This window comes from Hylobates moloch, unplaced genomic scaffold (genome assembly GCF_009828535.3).
Source record: "Hylobates moloch isolate HMO894 unplaced genomic scaffold, HMol_V3 SCAFFOLD_5, whole genome shotgun sequence".
NCBI classification, from domain to species: Eukaryota; Metazoa; Chordata; class Mammalia; order Primates; family Hylobatidae; genus Hylobates; species Hylobates moloch.
In genome coordinates this window covers 45156804-45176367 of record NW_026652280.1, presented here as the reverse complement: position 1 = coordinate 45176367, position 19564 = coordinate 45156804, and positions in this window count along the sequence as shown.

Below are 19564 nucleotides of genomic sequence, written 5' to 3'. Positions count from 1 at the left end.
TTTTCAACATTCCCTCCCCACCTCAAAAAAAAATCCTAGCAAATATTGATCTTTGTATGGTTTCCATTGTTTTGCTTTATTTCATAATGTCACATAATAAAATCATACATTATGTAGACTTTTTATGCTGACTTTTTTCACTTAGTAATATGCATTTAAGATTTATTCATGTCTTTTCATGGCTTCATAGCTCATTTCTTTTTATTACTAAATAATATTACATTGTATGGATGTACATCGTTTATCCATTGGCTTATTGAATGACATCTTGGCTTTTTCCAGTTTGGGGTAATTATGTTTCTTTAAGCATTCAAATGCCGGTTTTTACATGGACATAAATTTCAACTAGTTTCATTATTGTTGTAATGCTAGCTTCACAGAATAAATTAGGAAGTGTTCCCTCTAGTTCTATATTCTGAAAGATACTATAAAGAATTGGTATTATTTATTTTTTAAATGTTCAGTACAACTCACCCATAACACCATCTGAGCCTGGTGCTTTCTTTTTCTGAAAAGTTACTAATTATTGATTTAATTTCTTAGGAAATATAGGCCTATTTAGATTATCTAATTTGCTTTGCATGAGTTTTTATAGTTTGTATCCATCAATGAATTGGTCCATTTTATTTTAGTTATTAAAGTTTTAGGTATATGTCTCTGTGCTGTGACCTTCATAAGTGCATCTCTAATGTCATAACATTTTTTCACCCTTAGGTAATATGCCAAGGCTCAAGAGAGCTGAAGTAAGAGCAGTGTGCTTACCTCAGCTGAGATAATGCTCTGTTATAAGATATAGCCTTCCTTGGAGAGTAGAACTTTGTTATGGAGAATGCTCTGGACTTTTTGCACAATGATTACCCCACTCCTCCTCCTTCCAGAGCCATAAGGAGATGTTTCTTAGCTCTTAATCATGAAAATTTGGAGGAGTTCCTGAAAGTAATACCCACAAAAGTTTGGGGCCCCTCAAAATGCATCCCCAAGAATTTCTTACCCTCATACTAGTCCACATTCAGCTTCCAACAATTCATCAAAATTATCATTTAAATCTTCCCATAACCTCAGTTTTTTCAAATTTTGTTTTATTTTTAATTAACAAATAATAATTGTATATATTCATGGGTACAGTGTGATGTTTTGGTATATGTTTACATTGTGGAATGATTAAGTAAAGCTAATTAACATATTCATCACTTCACATGCTTATCAATTTTTTGTGGGAATATTTAAAATCTAGTCTTTAAGCAGTTTTGAAATCTAAAGTACATTATTATTAACTATGGTCACCATTCTGTGTGATAAATCACTAAAGCTTATTCCTCCCGTCTAGCTAAAACTTTGTACCCTTTTACCATTGTCTTCCTTTTCCCTATCCATCTGCCTCCCATAGCACCATTCTACTCTTTACTTCTATGAGTTCTACTTTTTAGATTCCACATATAAGTGAGATCACATGTTATTCATCTTTCTATGTCTGGCTTATTTCACCTAGCATAATGTCCATGTTGTCACAAATGACAGAGTTTCCTTCCTTTTAAAAAGTGATAGTATTCTATTGCCTATATGCCACATTTTCTTTATCCATTCATCTGCTTATGGACACTTAGCTCCAACCTCAGTTTTTTGATGGGTCCAAAGAGAGTCATTAATGTTCAATGTATTCAGCAAGAATAAATAGGAACAGTGAGTTCCAAGCTCTTTACATGTTGGTGCTAAAACAGGAACAATAAGCAAGAAGTTTATTCTTTTTTATTGCTGAGTAGCATTCCATTATATAAATATACCAATTTTTTTATTCATTATCCTGCTGATGGATTTTTGGATTGTTTCAAGTTTTTGGCCATTATGCATAAAGCTGCTGTGAACTTTCTTTTAACTGGGTTTTGGTGGACATAAGCAATCATTAATTTTATAATTCCAGACTCTGACTAAACCAGAGTTCACAACAAGGCACCTGTATATAGTAAAATATCTTTACAGCAAAAGAATCACACACAACATAACCAGCTTTATAACTCACTGGGCACTGGGGGACTGGACATTCTCTGCAGAAAACAGATTGAATAGAACATCTAACTTACTGTTGATAGACTTCTTTCTGAGAATCATCAATTATTATGGCACAGTCTATGTACTAAGGTACACATAGAAGTAACTCCCTTTATTTTCCTAAAAAATATTTTTGTTGAGCCACCAATTGACTTGGTGACAGCATATGCAAGCTTAATCTTTTCTAAGTAAGCCCAATTGATTGAGGATTTCACTCAGCCAATAAAAATTTCATATTCTTACTTGTTCTCTTCCCCTTCCTCTTCCCTCTCCGTGTGATTTCTTTCCCTGATTCTAAGCTCTGGGGTATAGAGAGTGCCATTATGTTGGAGAAGAGGTGACATCTTGATCTTCCCTGTCTGGAACTTGCTAAAAGAAAATTCTCTAGAGGACTCTTTATCTCATAGGTGTTCACTCTTTTTTGAGAATTTATATACTATTTTATTATCTCGATACTTTGTTAACTGAAAATATTATTTTCATAAGTTATAACAAGTTATTATCAAATATCTGCAATTATTTTGGGTGTAAAACTTAAACTGCAGTACAAATGTTGTCTGGAAATCATATCCCTTTTAACCTTAGGTTATATCAAATCATCAGGAATATCTGCAGCTGATTCACTTTATGGTAGTGCCACCTGGCTAAGAAAATATTCTATAACCAATACAATCATCTGTAGTAGGTTATTTCAAGGTCAACATAGCATATGTTTTAATTCTTACTTTTAAGAATGTTAATCTATAAGGGGTACAAAAATACACTTAGAAGGAATAAGTTCTAGTGTTCAATAGCACAGTAGGGTAACTGTAGATAGCAATAATTATTTTTTTAAAATAGCTGGAAGAATTGTAATGTCCCCAACACGAAGAAAAGGTAAATGTTTGAGATGATAAATAACCCAATTACCCTGATGTATCATTACACATTGTATGCATGTATCAAAATATTACATGTACCCCATAAAGATGTACAATCATTATGTATCTATAAAAACATACATTTTTCAATAATAAATGTTTAATGGGTACCCAGAATGAAAAAGAATGCTAACTTGTATGTGGCAAGTTCTATTTATCCTTAGTATAAAGGAGAATAATTCTCCTCTATTACTATCATTTCTTATAAAAGGCTATTTTTACCAAATTTTAGTTGACCTACTTTTTACAGTCATCTAATTTGTCCGCAACCCTCTCAACACACACATACACACACCACACACACACACACACCACACACACAAATAAGGCTTGAGAGATTTTAACATGATACTTAAAGCCCAGCTTCTGAACTTTTACTGGAACTGATCATGATATCAGCAAGACAAAGTGAGCATTTCTTTATTGGAACCAGGAAAATCTTAAGAGTCACTGAAGTCAGTTCAGAACTTGTTGCTAGTCAGTCCATAGAAAATCTAGGAAATTGAGCTTCATTTGGATTTTCTTGAGATAGTTTATGATAGTCAAATTGAGCAGATTTTTGGTCTTTAGAAAATTTTAACTTGACGTAAACTTATATAATATGGTAGATGTGAAATGAATCACATAATTTTTTAAATAACTGAGTTTTATAATTGTTAGTATAATTCTCATTAGATATTAGTAAATATAAACCTAAATTTTTCTGATTTTTAGTTTCTTCAATGTTAAAATGGTACAAGAGGAAAGAAATTGAACTAAATTAACTCTAAAGATTCTCCTCAGTCAAAAATTTTGTACTTTTCACTTTCCACTTAAATTTACTTCTACCAGAACACAGGAGAAGGGAATGCCTATAAGGCTAAGAAAGTGGCAAAAGATATAAGGGACAGAGAGTACATGACATGTTTGGGAGATAGAATCAAGCAACTGGATTACAGTAGAGGGCTTATGTTGAGATTAGTACAAAGTACAGCTTGAAAGGTAGTTTGGAGCAGAATTATAAATAGCCTTGAAGAGTAGGCTAAAAATTTTGTGTATCACTCTACAGACAATGGAAGACTATTTCAGGAGTTCAAGTTAAAGTGAGCACAATAATGGTTTAAAAGGAATGATCTAGTGTTAACAATTACAAATGAATTAAAAGTGAGGCTGGAAGAAGAAAAATCAATAGAGGGGATGTTTGTAAAAATAGGTGTGAGCTAATTATAGCTTCAGCAAGGTGATGTCATAGAATAGCAAAAATTCATAGACTAACAAAATCTGGAAAAAAGAATCAGTGAAACTGGCTGATATGAAGAAAGCTTCATATCAAGCTAACTTCTTCTCAAGCTAATGAGAAGAAAGTCAAAGACAATTCCAATTTTATGTTGGGAGAATTATATTTTTACTTTGTTCAACATGGAAAGCTCTTAGAGAAAATAGAAAATATGAGTTCAGTTTTAGAGGCTTTTAATTTGAAGCATAAATAGACATAGGAAATATGCTGTTTGCAGTGAAAAATGCAAGCCTAGGTGAGAGGTCAGAGTTGTATCCATTTTAATTTTAAATAAAACTTCACTTAAAAAAACAGACAGATAAAATAGTAAGGTTTCAGTTTGAACATCGCATTGAAAAACTGAAGAGATCTAGTCATTTATATTACTTACCATGTTTTTAATTTATACTCAGTCATATTAGTTATCTTCTCAATTTAATCATGTCTCTTTTATCCATGTGCTTTGCTGGAATATTGTAAGCAATATCTTCCGATTTGGCAGAGCTTAGCTCTGTAAACTGAATGTTTATTATCAAAGAGTAATTTTTACCATTTAATTAAGTGTTCCCAGTTAATACCTTGAACAGAAATGAGTAGTGCTAGTTTTCTTAGCAAAAGAGGTCTCTGAATATATTATGCCTGCTAATGCCAAAGTAACTGGTTCAAAGCAGTGGGAAAATAATTCTGTTTTATGGAACTGATTGCTTAAGTCCCAATCAAAGCAGTTAATTTAATATATTTGGGGTAGCATCACAGTATGATCTTCTTCCAAATCAATATAATTTCTTTTTGCATGTTAAAGAGCCTCAGAACATGTAAGTGGTCAAGTTCCATAATTAAACTAGCTCCAGTCTCCTTATTTGTGAAATGAGAAATTGGAATGACAGCTAAGTTCCCTTTCAGTGAGTACATTTTATTATATATAAACACTACATCATTGAAAAAAAAACAAAAAGATCTTATTATTGAATATTTCAGGTGTACTAAAAATGTGTCAAAATTAAAAATTCCAAGAAATTCTAAAATCATGGAGTGTCCTCACTAATATCACCTGGAATTTATTTTACTAAGTTGGTACCCAAGTAATTGCAGTTTTTGCCATTGAAAGTAATGGTAAAAACCACAAAAACTTTTGTACCAACCTAATACACAAAGTTTTCTACCTAGCAAATGTAAAGATTTCCAGGGTTGCATTAACTACCTTTTTAAAAGGGAGGAAATAACAGCAAATATCCTAAGCTCCATCTCAGTTGACACAGCAAGCAAGTCTGTAGTATAATCTAGCAAGCTGAAGTGTGGTCTTCAGATCAGCAGTACAGGCATCACCTGGGATCTTGTTAGAAATGCAGACCCAGATTCTATTCCAAACTTGCTGAATCAGAATCTGCATTTTAACCAGATTTCCAGGTGATTCTTATGCACATTCAAGTTTGAGAGACAGTGGGCCAGGCGCGGTGGCTCACACCTGTAATCCCAGCACTTTGGGAGGCCGAGGCGGGCGGATCACGAGGTCAGGAGATCGAGACCATCCTGGCTAACACGGTGAAACCCCGTCTCTACTAAAAATACAAAAAATTAGCCTGGCATGGTTGCAGGCACCTGTAGTCCCAGCTACTCGGGAGGCTGAGGCAGGAGAATGGCGTGAACCCGGGAGGCGGAGCTTGCAGCGAGCCAAGATAGTGCCACTGCACTCTGGCCTGGGCAAAAGAGCGAGACTCCGTCTCAAAAAAAAAAAAAAAAAGTTTGAGAGACAGTGATATATAATCCCACTAAATCTACACCCCCAAAATAGGGAAATTTATACATCTATCTGTAGCAATCCCATCTGCCTTGTCTTCAGTTAATTAAATTTTATGATACCACCCACTCTAATGTCACACACTTAGTAAATGAAAATATGTAAACCTGAAGAGGTCCTTCATAAAGGAAATAGCTTGAATTAGACTTCGCTTAAGAATGATGCAGACCATTTATGAAGACCTCCTCTACTCTAGCCAAGAAATTAGCGCCTGGAGAAATTTAGCTTAAAATCTTAATCGAGGTCCTTTATTATTTGTACCTTCATTCACCAGGGCAAAAGCAAAGCGAATCCAGAAAACTAAACAGAAGAGCCATATGTTCTTATTCATGTTACAATAAATGTTCCACTCTTATCTGCTCTACAGATTGCTTTAAGTAACAAACAAATGACAATTTCCACCTAAGCTTCATTAAGCTTTATTAACATAGAGGGTTACATCTACACTTGAAAACTAGCAAACTGAGCTGTTTGAAAAGGGTACTTGTTTGATTCGTTATGAATAGCAGAAGGATGAGGCAATAAATAAATAAACTAACATTTCTTGAGCATCTACCCTATGCTAAGTGCTACAGTAGCTGTCTGATATAAAGAGAGTCTCTAAACTGTTAAATTTGAGATCTGCTCTCTAATCATATAAATATGGCATTATTGTGATCTGTTAAAACTATACAAACACTGATTCTTAATCATCTGATGACACAAAAATCTGTGTTTAAAACTTTGCTTTATTATTGAATAGTAACATGTCAAGCCTTTCCCATCTCCCCAATTAGGCATTATTCAGAAATATCTAAAAGTAGGACTGAAGTGGTCTTGTTATTATAATTTCCAAATAAAATGTCTATTTTAGCTCTTAAACAACCATAGAGATCTTATGTGGACCCCTGTGATGATATTGTTTACCTGATGGCAGTCCCTGGAAGTATCTTTTGGGACTATAATTAAAACCATTTTGCTACCTAAGTTTTACCATCATGGAAGACATCATTTAGTCATGCAATGTTTCACCCTTTCATCCCATGCATATCTATTGATTGCTTCCTATTTGTCACAAAATTTTAACAAAACAGTCTGAAAATAAGTACACAGACATAGTTATAACTATAAATAGTTATAAATTGTGAAAAGTGCTATGAAGTAAAAAAGCATGAGACCACTATAGAAAATGATCAGGAGAAAGAGTTCCTCTTCTGATGCGGACAAGAAAGATCCAGCAAGAATAATCCTTCTGAAGACAACTATAGACTCTGGACAAAAATATAGGCAGTCCGCGTGTTACCTAAAACCATGTTAAAAGTCGTGCATATCAGAACCATGTCATTGCTTTATATAGTTCTATAGTATCACCTAATGTGCAAAGAGAAGATGCAGTTACAAAATTCACAGGTTTCCATTGACGCAGTACTGTGCATAGCAAGGACTGTGTGTAGCAAGGACTGCCTTTATAACAAAACAATCATCCGAAAGCACCATAGAGTGAACAAAAGCAAATGGATATCAGGGGTGGTCAACACTTTAAAATGGAATAACAGAGAATATTTTACCTTTTTTACAGCTCTTAGGCTAAAAGAATGCTGCAAAAGGCTCCATGCAGAGTGGATACAATTCCTATAGAAAATCTGCAGATTTTCTGACTCAAGGAAACAAAGGATAGAGTTCAAAGATACCACAACTTGTGAAAAGTAAAGGAATAATCCCAGAAAGGAGAGACAGAGAAAAGAAACCCCAAGTTTTCTTTACAAGCTCTGCAGAACCCTAAACCACACACGCATGAGGCAGACCACAGAAGCTAATTAAGAATGAAATAACTATACTGAGATTTGAGCTGCTGCAAAACAGATTGTTTGCAGTTTGACTGCAACCAAGTTTATTACCTGCTAATACAATAAAATGAAAAAATCAACACTCCTTGGAAGAATTTAAAATAGGTTATTTCCAACATTATATACACAGTGTTCAGATAAAATCCCAAATTACTCAAAAAAACAAAAACAAAAAAGTGACCCATTCTCAAGAAAAAAAACGTAGAAACCAGCTCCAAGACAATCAAGGCATTGGCATTGAGCAGACAAAAATTCTGAAAGAGCTATTGTAATTATGCTCAATGACATCAGGAGGCTGAGGCAGGAGAATCACTTGAGCCTGGGAGGCGGAGGTTGAGGTTGCAGTGAGCCGAGATTGCACCACTGCACTACAGCCTTGGCGACAGAGTGAGACTCCATTTCAAAAAAAAAAAAAAATGCTCAATGACATAAAAGAAAATATTCTCGGAGTAAAGTAAAAAATGGAAATCTCAAAAAAGAATTAAAAAATATCAAAAATAACTAAAATTAAATACTAGTATTTAAAAATAAAATATATGAAATAAAGTCACAGCACAGGCTCAAAAGCAGAATGGAGATGACAATAAAATGAGAGAGTAAACTTGAAGATATGTAACTATAAAGAATGCAGTCTGCATCTGGCATGGTGGCTCAAACCTATAATCCCAGCGCTTTGGGAGGCCAAGAGAGGAGGATGGCTTGAGTCGGCCAGCCTGTGAAAAATGGTGAAATCCCATTTCTAAAAAAAAAAAAAAAAAAAAACTACAAAAATTAACTGGGCATAGTGGTGCATGCCTGTATTCCCAGATACTCTGGAAGCTGAGGTGGGAGAAGCACTTAAGCCCAGAAGGTCAAGGCTGCAGTGAGCTGTGATCATGTCACTGCACTTCAGCCTCTACAACAGAGCAAAACCCTGTCTCAGGAAAAAAATAAGAATAATAATAATAATCTGAGAATAGATTGAAAAAATTAACAGGGCCTCAGGTTCCTATGGAACAATACCAAATGGTTTAATATATATGTAATTAAAGTTTATTATGACAAGAGTAAGAAAATGGGGCAGAAACAATATTCTAATACATAGTGGTTGACTATATCCAAAATTTGGTAAAACATATATTTACCAATTGCAGGTTATAGAATTTCATCAGGATAAAAGGAAATGATACTAGACAGAAACTCAGATATTTAAAAAGAGATAAGAGCATTAGAAATAGCAAACATCATTGTGAGGTTCCATGGTGTAATGGTGAGCACTCTGGACTCTGAATTCAGAAATAGCAAACATCTGGGTAAATATAAAACACTATTGATCCCTCTTTATTTTTTTAAAATGCATATTACTGTTTAAAAAAAAATTACAACATTCTGGGATGTTATTGTTTGGATGTGCTTTGTCCATGCCAAAACTCATGTTGAAATTTGATCCCCAATATGGCAGTGTTGGGAGGTGGTGCCTAGTGGGAGGCGTTTGTGTCATGGGGTGGATTCTTCATGAATTGCTTGGTACTGTTCTCCAGGTAGCAAGTGTGTTCTCACTCTTGAGAGACTGGATTAATTCTCATAGGAATGGATTAGTTCCCCTGAGAATGGATTTGTATAAAGGAAGGTTCCTACTAATGTTTGGTCCCTCTTTATAGGAGTCTGTTTTTCTATGACCTTCCACCATATTTTGACCCAGTATAAAAGCCCTCACCAGAAGCTAAGTAGAAGCCAATGCCATGTCCTTGAACTTCCCAGCCTGCAGAATCATGAGCTAAAGAAACCACTTTTCTTTATAAATTACCCAGCCTCAGGTATTCCGTTATAACAACAAAAATTGGACTAAGGCATGGGGCCTATACCAAATAGAAAAAATATACACAAAAGTTTTATCATCAAGGTTAAGGTGGGGAAATACATTGACCTATATGTTTGAAAGATTTATATACTTTACACAAAATGGTACAATAGAAACTCTAAATAGATTGTAAAAAGGTAAGAATGTATGTTGTAATTCCTATAGCAACCATTAAACAATAATTCAAAGAGCTATGCTAAAAGCCAATATATTTAAGATTCTAAAAATATCCTATGACTCACACCAAAGACACAAAAGGAGGACAAAGGAGACAAGTTGAAATTAAATAACAATATAGGAAACCTAAATCCAACCATATTAAGAATTACATTAACTGTTAACATCCCATTTAAAATATAGTGATTTTCAGAAGACATTAAAAAGCAAGACCCAAATATATGCCAAAAGTTGTTTCTTTGAGAGTATCAACAAAATGGATTAACCTCAAGCAAGACTGTTCAAGAAAAATAAGACACAGAGAGAGAGAGAGAGAGAAAATCAGGAGAGAACATAGAAAAGATTAAGGCCATTTAATAGTGAAAAGGGAGTCCATTCTATAAGAGAATGTAAGAACCCTACATGTTTATGCACCTAATAAAAAGCTTCAAAATGGGCCAGGCGCGGTGGCTCACGCCTGTAATCCCAGCACTTTGGGAGGCCGAGGCGGGCAGATCACGAGGTCAGGAGATCGAGACCATCCTGGATAACATGGTGAAACCCCGTCTCTACTAAAAAAATACAAAAAATTAGCCGGGCGCGGTGGCAGGCGCCTGCAGTCCCAGCTACTCGAGAGGCTGAGGCAGGAAAATGGCGTGAACCCGGGAGGCGGAGCTTGCAGTGAGCCGAGATAGCACCACTGCACTCCGGCCTGGGCAAAAGAGGGAGATTCTGTCTCAAAACAAAACAAAACAAAACAAAAAGCTTCAAAATGCATTAAGTAAAAACTGATAGAAATAAAAAGAGACTGCCACAAATCCACTATTGTAATAGGCAGCTTCTGACATGGCTCCCAATGATTCCATCTCCTAGTGTTCATGCCCTTGTGTTTGTGCTGAACTTCATGACTTGCTTCTAATCAATGGAATATCGTAAAAGTGATAGGATGTGACATTTGCGATTAGGATACAAGGTCTTGCTAGAACTCCCTATCTCCCTGGAACTCTCACTTCTTCTTTCAGTTCCTCACTTTTTTTAAACCACTGCCAGGTTGTGAGGTGCTCATGTGAAAAGGAACCAACTGGGCAACAGCTCTTAAAACCTGAGGCCTCGGCCCAACAACCCAAGAGAAACTGAGTCCTGCCAAGAAGCACATGTGTGAACCAGGAAGTGAGTCCTTCCCATCAAGCCTTGAGAAGACTGAAGACTTGTGAGAGATCCAGAGCCAGAGAACCCAGCTAAGCACATCCAGAATCTTGACCCACAGAAATTCCGAAATAATAAATAGGTGCTTTATGTCACTACATTTTGTGGTAATCTGCTAGGTAGCAATAGATAACTACCATAGCCATTACAGGTTAAAGTTTCCAACACCCCTTTTTCAATAATTGACAGAATAAGTAGATAGAAAACTGAGGATGTATTATAGAAGACTCTAAAAATATTACCAACCAACTTTCCCTAAATGTAATTTATACACTTCATTCCGTAACAAAAGAAAATATTTTCTTTTCAAGTGAATACAGATTATTCATTAGAATAGATCATATTCTGATCCATAAAATAGTCCTCAATAAATTAAACAGGATTGAAATCATTCAGAGTAGGTTCTCTGTCCACAATGGAAAGGGAAATCAATAGGCAAATAATGTCTGGAAACAACCACCCAATATACAGAAATTTAAATCACATTTATAAATAAAATTGATCAAAAAAAAGGTCACTGGAAAAATCAGGAAAAATAATATAATGAATATAAATGAGAAACAGCAAATCAAAATATGAGGGACGCAGCTAAAGCAGTGCTTAGAGAGAAAATTATCACATTAAACTCTAATATTAGAAAAGAGGAAAGCACTCAAATCAATTATCTAAATTTCCATCATAAGAAACAAGTAAAAGAAGAGTAAATTAAACCTCAAGTAAGCATAAGGTAGGCATAAAGAGTGAAACCAATAAAAAAAAAAAAACGGGCCGGGCGCGGTGGCTCACGCTTGTAATCCCAGCACTTTGGGAGGCCGAGGCGGGCGGATCACAAGGTCAGGAGATCGAGACCACGGTGAAACCCCGTCTCTACTAAAAATACAAAAAAATTAGCCGGGCGTGGTGGCGGGCGCCTGTAGTCCCAGCTACTCGGAGAGGCTGAGGCAGGAGAATGGCGTGAACCCGGGAGGCGGAGCTTGCAGTGAGCCGAGACTGCGCCACTGCACTCCAGCCTGGGCGACAGAGCGAGACTCCGTCTCAAAAAAAAAAAAAATAATAAAAAAAAAATAAAAAAGACAGTCAAGAAAAACCAAAAGCTGAGTTTTTGAATAGGTAAATGAAATTAATAACCTCTATAAGACTTACCAAGTATTTACCAAAGAAAGGTAAAAATATAGATCCAAAAAGATAAAACTGATCATGTATTTACCCGAGATAAAAATAGAAAGTCTCAAAAATACTCATACAAAAATATTCGTAGCAGTTTTACTCGTAAGTGTCAAATCCTGTAAATAACTCAAATGTCTATCAACATGGGAATGTTTGATCCAATTGTGATATATTTACACAACGGATTAAAACTCAGCAAAGAAAAATAAAAGAAACCAACTATTGATACACACAATGACATTGATGAATCTCACAGATATGATGCTGTGCTAAGAGAGACGCAAAAGCATACAATATTGTATAATTTCTTTTACACAAAATTCTAGAACAGTCCAATCAAATCTATAACGGCAGATATCAAACAGTCATTACCTCTGGGTCGAGGAGGTAAGCAAGGATTTACCAGGAAAGGGCACAGGGAATTTTCTTGGTGATATCAGTGTCTGCATACTGATCGGTATTGGTTACATTTCTCAAAAAGTCAAACTGTGCACTGAAGATCAGAAAGAGCTAGGGAGGAAGGGAAAGGGAGGCAGAAAGTGAGGAAAGTGGGAGGGAAACAGGAGAAAGAGAGAGAGAGAAACAGAGAGCGAGTGAGAGAGAGAAAGAGACTATAAAGGGACAAAAAAAAAAAAGAAAAAGAAAAACTGGCCAGGTGTTAGGGGAAAAATTTAACCTGGATCAGGGATAAAAGCGTAGAAGAATAACAAAACATCAACTTTGAGAAAAATTCAGAAGTAAACATTAAGATAAAAAGAAACAGCCTTTAGAGAATGGATAGGAGCTTCCATGAATGAGCTATCTAAGTTATTTACTGTATTTCTAAGCACGTGTAATTGTGTTTGTGTAATGTCCACTTTATAAAGTATCACACTGGCTTTAAGGATGTACATATGCTGCAGTCGAAGCCAAGTTAAGACTTTTAGAAACTCTATGCACAGATAATACAGTATTCTGACTGACTTAGGCACATAATGTAATTTTAAATTAAAATTGTAATAACGATATACTATAATATGGATGGATTTATCTTCTTTCTAGAATATGCTTCAAAATAATATGGATAGAGGGATGAATGGGTATATGGAAAGTTCGGCCATGCATTAGTAATTGCTGCACCTGAATAATGGGTACTGTTAACGCATGTTTTAATTCTCAGTAAAGGAAAGCTAAAAAGAAAAGGCCAGGCATGGTGGCTCACGCCTGTAATCTTTTACGCCTGTGAAAAGGAACCAACTGGGCAACAGCTCTTAAAACCTGAGGCCTGTAATCTTAGCACTTTGGGAGGCTGAGGCGAGTGGATCACCTCAGGTCAGGAGTTCGAGACCCGCCTGGTCAACATGGTGAAACTCCGTCCCTACTAAAAGTACAAAAATTAGCCAGGCATGGTGGCGGGCGCCTGTAATCCCAGCTACTCCGGAGGCTGAAGCAGGAGAATAGCTTGAACCCCGGAGGAGGAGGTTGCAGTGAACCAGTATCGCGCCATTGCACTCCACCCTGGGCGACAAGCATGAAACTCCATCTCCAAAAAAAAGTAAGCTTAAAAAAAATGTAGTGACCATAAAATCAGTGTGCTAATTCCAGAGAAGTTTTCATTTACTTTTCATAAATGACTTTGAAGTTTAAAAAGAATCTTTTAAGTATTTTAGTGCCCCTGTCGCTAATGTTAAAAGCCCATGCATAGTGCGCCTACTGGATTATCCTGTTCTGGTTAGACTGAGGATTGCTGGTTTTGCTTCTTTTGTATCAGGAAAGTTTCGTAGGTTAAAGGTGCCCAGGTGGGGGGCAGTAAAAATAAAAGTGAAGGGAATGAGCCAAATCCTTCATCACTGCCCAGTAAGGATCATCCCAACTAACAGGAAAGTGACTGGAAAGGTGTTCATGTCAGATGGGGTGGAGGTAGCAGTGGAGCAGGTCCTAGTATATTTTTTTTTCTATCCAGGATGTGAAAAATACAATAATTTGGATTTTTATTTTAGAAACAAAAACTCAGGTGGTAAGTTTGAATTTCCTGAAGACTAGATATTGTAGATAGCAACTCTTTGATATGACCTATTGTTAAACAAATGTGCTTATTATATATTGGGCATTCAATAAATATTTTTGGTTGTTGAAATATTTGTTCATTTTCTTTGAACAAATATAAACCATTTTGTAGTATGATTGACAAATAATTGAAAAAGTAAATCAGCTTAAAATTTTAAATTATCAAAATTTTGTAAGAACAAAGAAAAATGGCAAAGAGAGAAAATCCTTTGTATTTAATTAACTTCAGATGCATTTTTAGAAGTTTCTTAATATAAGAAATAAAATTACATTACCCAAAATGAATGGTAACTACAGTAATCCTGTCTGGTTAAGGTAGCAACTTAAAAGAACACACGTACAAATAAACAACAAATTGATTTTGTTTTAATTTTTATTTATTTATATATAAATACAGATACAAAACTTGTTATCAATTTTATGACATTATAATAAACAATTTTAATGCTGTACTAGGAATATATTTAAATATTTAGAAACTCATAGAGATTAATAATAAATAGAAAGAAGAAATTACTCTTTCCTATTTGGGGCAGTGTCATGTCAAAATAGCAGTCTATTTTCAGTTAATCAACAAAGCTATCAGCAAGTATTTCTGGAATAACTGCAAGATGCTGTGAAATGTACAATTGATATATTGGATTAGAAGTTTACAATCTTGATGTCTAATACACATGAAATGGTTAGATAACAATACGGCACATTATATGAATAGGTTTTAAGATAGTGTTTCCATGAGCAAGTCTTTGACATGAGCTCAAAGAAAATGAATAACACTGGGCTGAAAGATGCACTTTGAATGATGGTAAGAAAATGAGAGAGAATATTTATTATGGAATACTTTATGTACCGTAATCCTTAAAGTATTCACTCCACTTCTACTATAAAATAAGTAAATTGTTTTTATTTTCTTTGAAATAAAAAACAAAAGATCTTAAACTATCCACTATTTCTTTTATATGTATCCTAGCGTAGGGTCTTGCTCTGTCACCCAGACTGGAGTGCAGTGGTGCCATCATCATAGCTCACTGTAACTTTGAACTCCTGGGGTCAAGTTACCCCCGGCCTCGGCTTCCCAGTCAGCCAATACTACAGGCATGCACCACCATGACTGGCTATATAAAATATTTTTTAAATGCTCACAGTCTTTTACTGTAATCGTTTAAGTCATAGATATAAATGAAGGAAGTTACAATTATTTTCCTTCATTAAATTAGTGTCATTACAGTAAGAAGCAGACGGCTGTGGTACCGATCACACAACTTAAATGAAAACCTTTCCATATACATAATTCTGCCATCCAAAATTTTTTTGATGTGTTTTAAACATACAAACCAAAAGGTACCCCAATGGCAAAAGCAAACCAAACAAGGTATCCAGTTCATCTTGTTCATATAAAACATAAAAACATGATCTGTCAAAGGAATTCACATGCTCAAAAAATTATTTCCATATGCTGCATAATGCCAGAAGTAATTTTTAAAGATATTCCTATCATCCTAATCTTATAAACATTTTCCAAGCACCTTCTACATGATATAAACATGCTTGATTCTCTAGGGAAGAAAAAAGTAATAGAATGTTTTTCATTATAAACACTGTCCTTGAGAATCTTAAAATGTTTTTTGAGATACATGCAAATGAAAATAGCAACAATTTCAATATCAGGAAACATTCAGATATGTCTACTGAGCAGCAAAGACAATGCTGACTGCAGACTAAGAACTGGGTACAAATTAAACTTTTGGTTTTTGGTTATGATAAAACATGTAAAATCCCTGCTATCCCTGTTTCTTTCAGAATACCTGATTGACATAAAAAAGGGGGAAGTTAAAGCAATATATAAATGAAAAAGCATTGAAACAAGGTGGAATGTTCACGCTGATCTGGTGATGCAGGTCAGGGACAAAAAGGAGGAAAGATCAAGATAATCTTGTGTGATATTTGTGTCACATATAAAATACAAGTATCTTGATTAACAAAGAAAATTTGCATATTATTAGAAAAATCATTACACATATAAATACACTTTGAACTATCTCAAAATGTATCCCCTAAAGGCTAAAATATTCTATTTCCCAACAATAAGTTTTAATTATGGATCTACCCACATATTTACTACACAATTTTAAAGATGACAAATTGGTTAGTTTAGCTTCATCCTCCCTCCTTTATTTTTCATTTAGTTTTTCGTAACACATAAGGCTTCTCAGCATCAAATAAATTATATGGTATTTGCTGTAGGAATTAACTTTCAAATTAAAATATGTGGTTGTTAACATAATTCCTGATGGTCTACAGGGGATTTGGGCTGTATCTACCTGATATGTAAAGAATCATTTCAGCGGGAAAAAATTAAATCAGGCAAACTGATTTTTCATAAATAAAATTGTTTTGACTAAGCTTTTCACTTTGTAACAGTTTCTTTGGTATTTTTTAAAAACATTAGGTTTTCTTTGGAAATCATCAAAGAAAAATTTGACATTTTCCTGAAATAAGTAGATAGCTATTCAGATAATTAATGTGCAATAAGTAGTAGGGGTTTTCTGGTCTTTAATTATCTGGATAAGTCATCTACATTGAACAAATTTATTTGCCGTTATTTGCCATTGATATTTCCGATTTATTCAGTATAATCCATGGTTACATGTATCAAGATATTCTGTATTCTTGGGCAGACACACACACACACACACACACACACACACATTCAGCCAAAAAGCAATTTAAAGTAGAGTTAAAAACAGTTTTGGCAGTAAAGTGAGTAGATTATAAGCACCTTCTCAAAAGCTATTCTCCAGGTAGCTTTTTCCTGCTGTGGCTTCACCGTGACAGTGCATTAAAGTTTCATCTAAAACATTTGTATTTTGTTTATGGTCTATTGAGAAAATAAATTCTCCCAGGAGTAAAGGGCATGCTGGTGTGATGCCATTGAGAGATGTGAATCACCATAATATGTATTTAATGAATTGCCATTATAAGGTGGACTTAACAGCCATTTAGAATGTCAACAGATTTGTTCATTCTAACACTAAGAAACAAAATACACTTGACCGCTTACACAAGTTCTGAAGCTAGGTTCTCTCCTTCAGTTCGAGAAGACCGTGGAGAATGGAAACAACATTTCTTCTGAGGTTGTCAGCCAGACAGGAAGATCAACAGAGGAGACATCACAACAGAGCACCATAATAGGCACTGCCAGGGACTGCTGAGCTCGGAGGCCCTGCCCATGTGTAGGGGGCTTCAGTCTAGCTAAGGAGACAGAGCATAGGTGGGATGAAAGGAAGACTACCTCTGCTCTCTTAGACTTAGCAATTACCCCCTAACAGCTGACAGGGCCATGTCTTAATGCTGAGTTTCATAGGTGAATACATATTAAACTTATATAAATATACATCTTGAAGTGATGCAGAAGGAGACTGAATGGACAGACACCCTTGGTGTTTTTTAATACGAAGACATACTTACATCCCCTCAGGTTTCATGAATACTTAGGACACCATTTACACATTTCAGGGGAGGTCAGAACATGGTATCTGTTTTACACTGCTGATGAGTTCCACAATGTGGGTATTCAGAAAAGCGAGAGAACAGCAAGGGGTTGCTGACTATCCCTGGGAGCCCAAAGGCAGTCAGGCCTTCTGCAGGAAGAAGGAGACATTGGGGAAAAAAATTGAGGGAGACAAAATTCATCTACTTCACAATTCTGCCTAGGGCCCACCTTAGCCTCAAAATTTGGTAGTGCTCACAAGGAAAAAAAACTAACCATGAATTCCCCAAGCCACAGCTCAGTTGATCTATTTTCTTGACCCATGTGGGACTGCTAACATACTTCTCATTCTTGAAAGCTAACCAGTTGGTTGGGGAAGCAAAATTTATGTATATTTTGTGTTTTTCAAGACCCCATTCTTCCCTGAAACAGTCTACATCCAAGGGGTAAGAGTTTCTAATTGATAAAATAGCAGTGTCTTTATTTTTTCAACTCTTTTGAATCATTTAAATATTCCAAAATTGTTAATTCCTCATGCCCCCAAACTACTGACAGTTTATAGTAATAGTAACCATCCCCATTTGACCTAAACCACATGTATACTCTATATATCATTACATATTAAACCATAGGTACACACATAGAGTTTTACTATTAACATAATATAGTGAACATTCTGATTTTACCCATGGCCATTCTCATAACAATTATAATTTTAAAAAGCAAGAAATTGTAAGAGCAAAACAATAAACATCAGGAATGTACTTTTGTTGATAATGATAGCTTAAATTAGTACAAGCCATAAATGTTTGTGCATAACCACATTAAAAATATTTTTCCCTAAATGAAGGAATTCTGACACAAACTGCTAGTAATTGTTGAGCCACTGAAGTTGTAATGCACTTCTGAAACACATGTAATAATCATCAAACCTAAATATATCTCTAATTAAAACAAATCCTGCTATGAGTATGCTGATCAAAAGGAAAGTGCTCTTGATATATTGCTGTTCAATTTAGCCCTCCACCTCTTTTGCAGAAATCTCCCAGGAATGCTGCAAAGCCATTAGAGTCTGCTACATACTAAAGCTTCTAGTTTAACTCCAATAGCATGTGTAAAATCCTGGATTATAAATCACTGTTACAATCTATGCCCAGAAATCCATCTAGACTTATTGTTTAGAAGTATTGGAAGACGATATACTAAGCAACATTTAGAGTTGACTGATCAGAAAATATGATAGTTTCAAAACAATGAGTGAAAATTTTCAGTACTTCTCCATTCAACATGCATTATAAAAAATTAGGGAGAATTATCACTCTTTAAAAATGAAGTCCATAAGGGGGACTACTTCTGATTATTATTAGACTCCATAAAAATGTATGAAAAGATCTGGAAAAAAAATCTGAAAGTGCTTTAAAATATATTATTAATATTATTTTGCTTTAAATATTGCAAGCTTATCTCTTCATTGCCTACTTTATTATACCAGTGCCTTTGCTTTCCCATCTGTCTCCCTTAATTTCAGTGTTAATTTCTTCTTAAAAATGTATATACCATGGCTATTTGATCCAACTGTCATTTTTATTATTACATTATACTAATAGGTCTACTTATTTCTTTTAGTGGATCCTATACTTTTTAAAAACTTGAGATCTTTCAGCACATCCTCTGTAGAACGGACACCTGGTGTCATTGCCACCAAATTCCTGTAAGTTTGTTTAAGAAAAAAAAAAAATTCAATAAGAAAGTCTATAATTTCCTGAATTTGTTTTCCATGCACCAAAATTTGGAAAATTTTAGCTTTCACACGA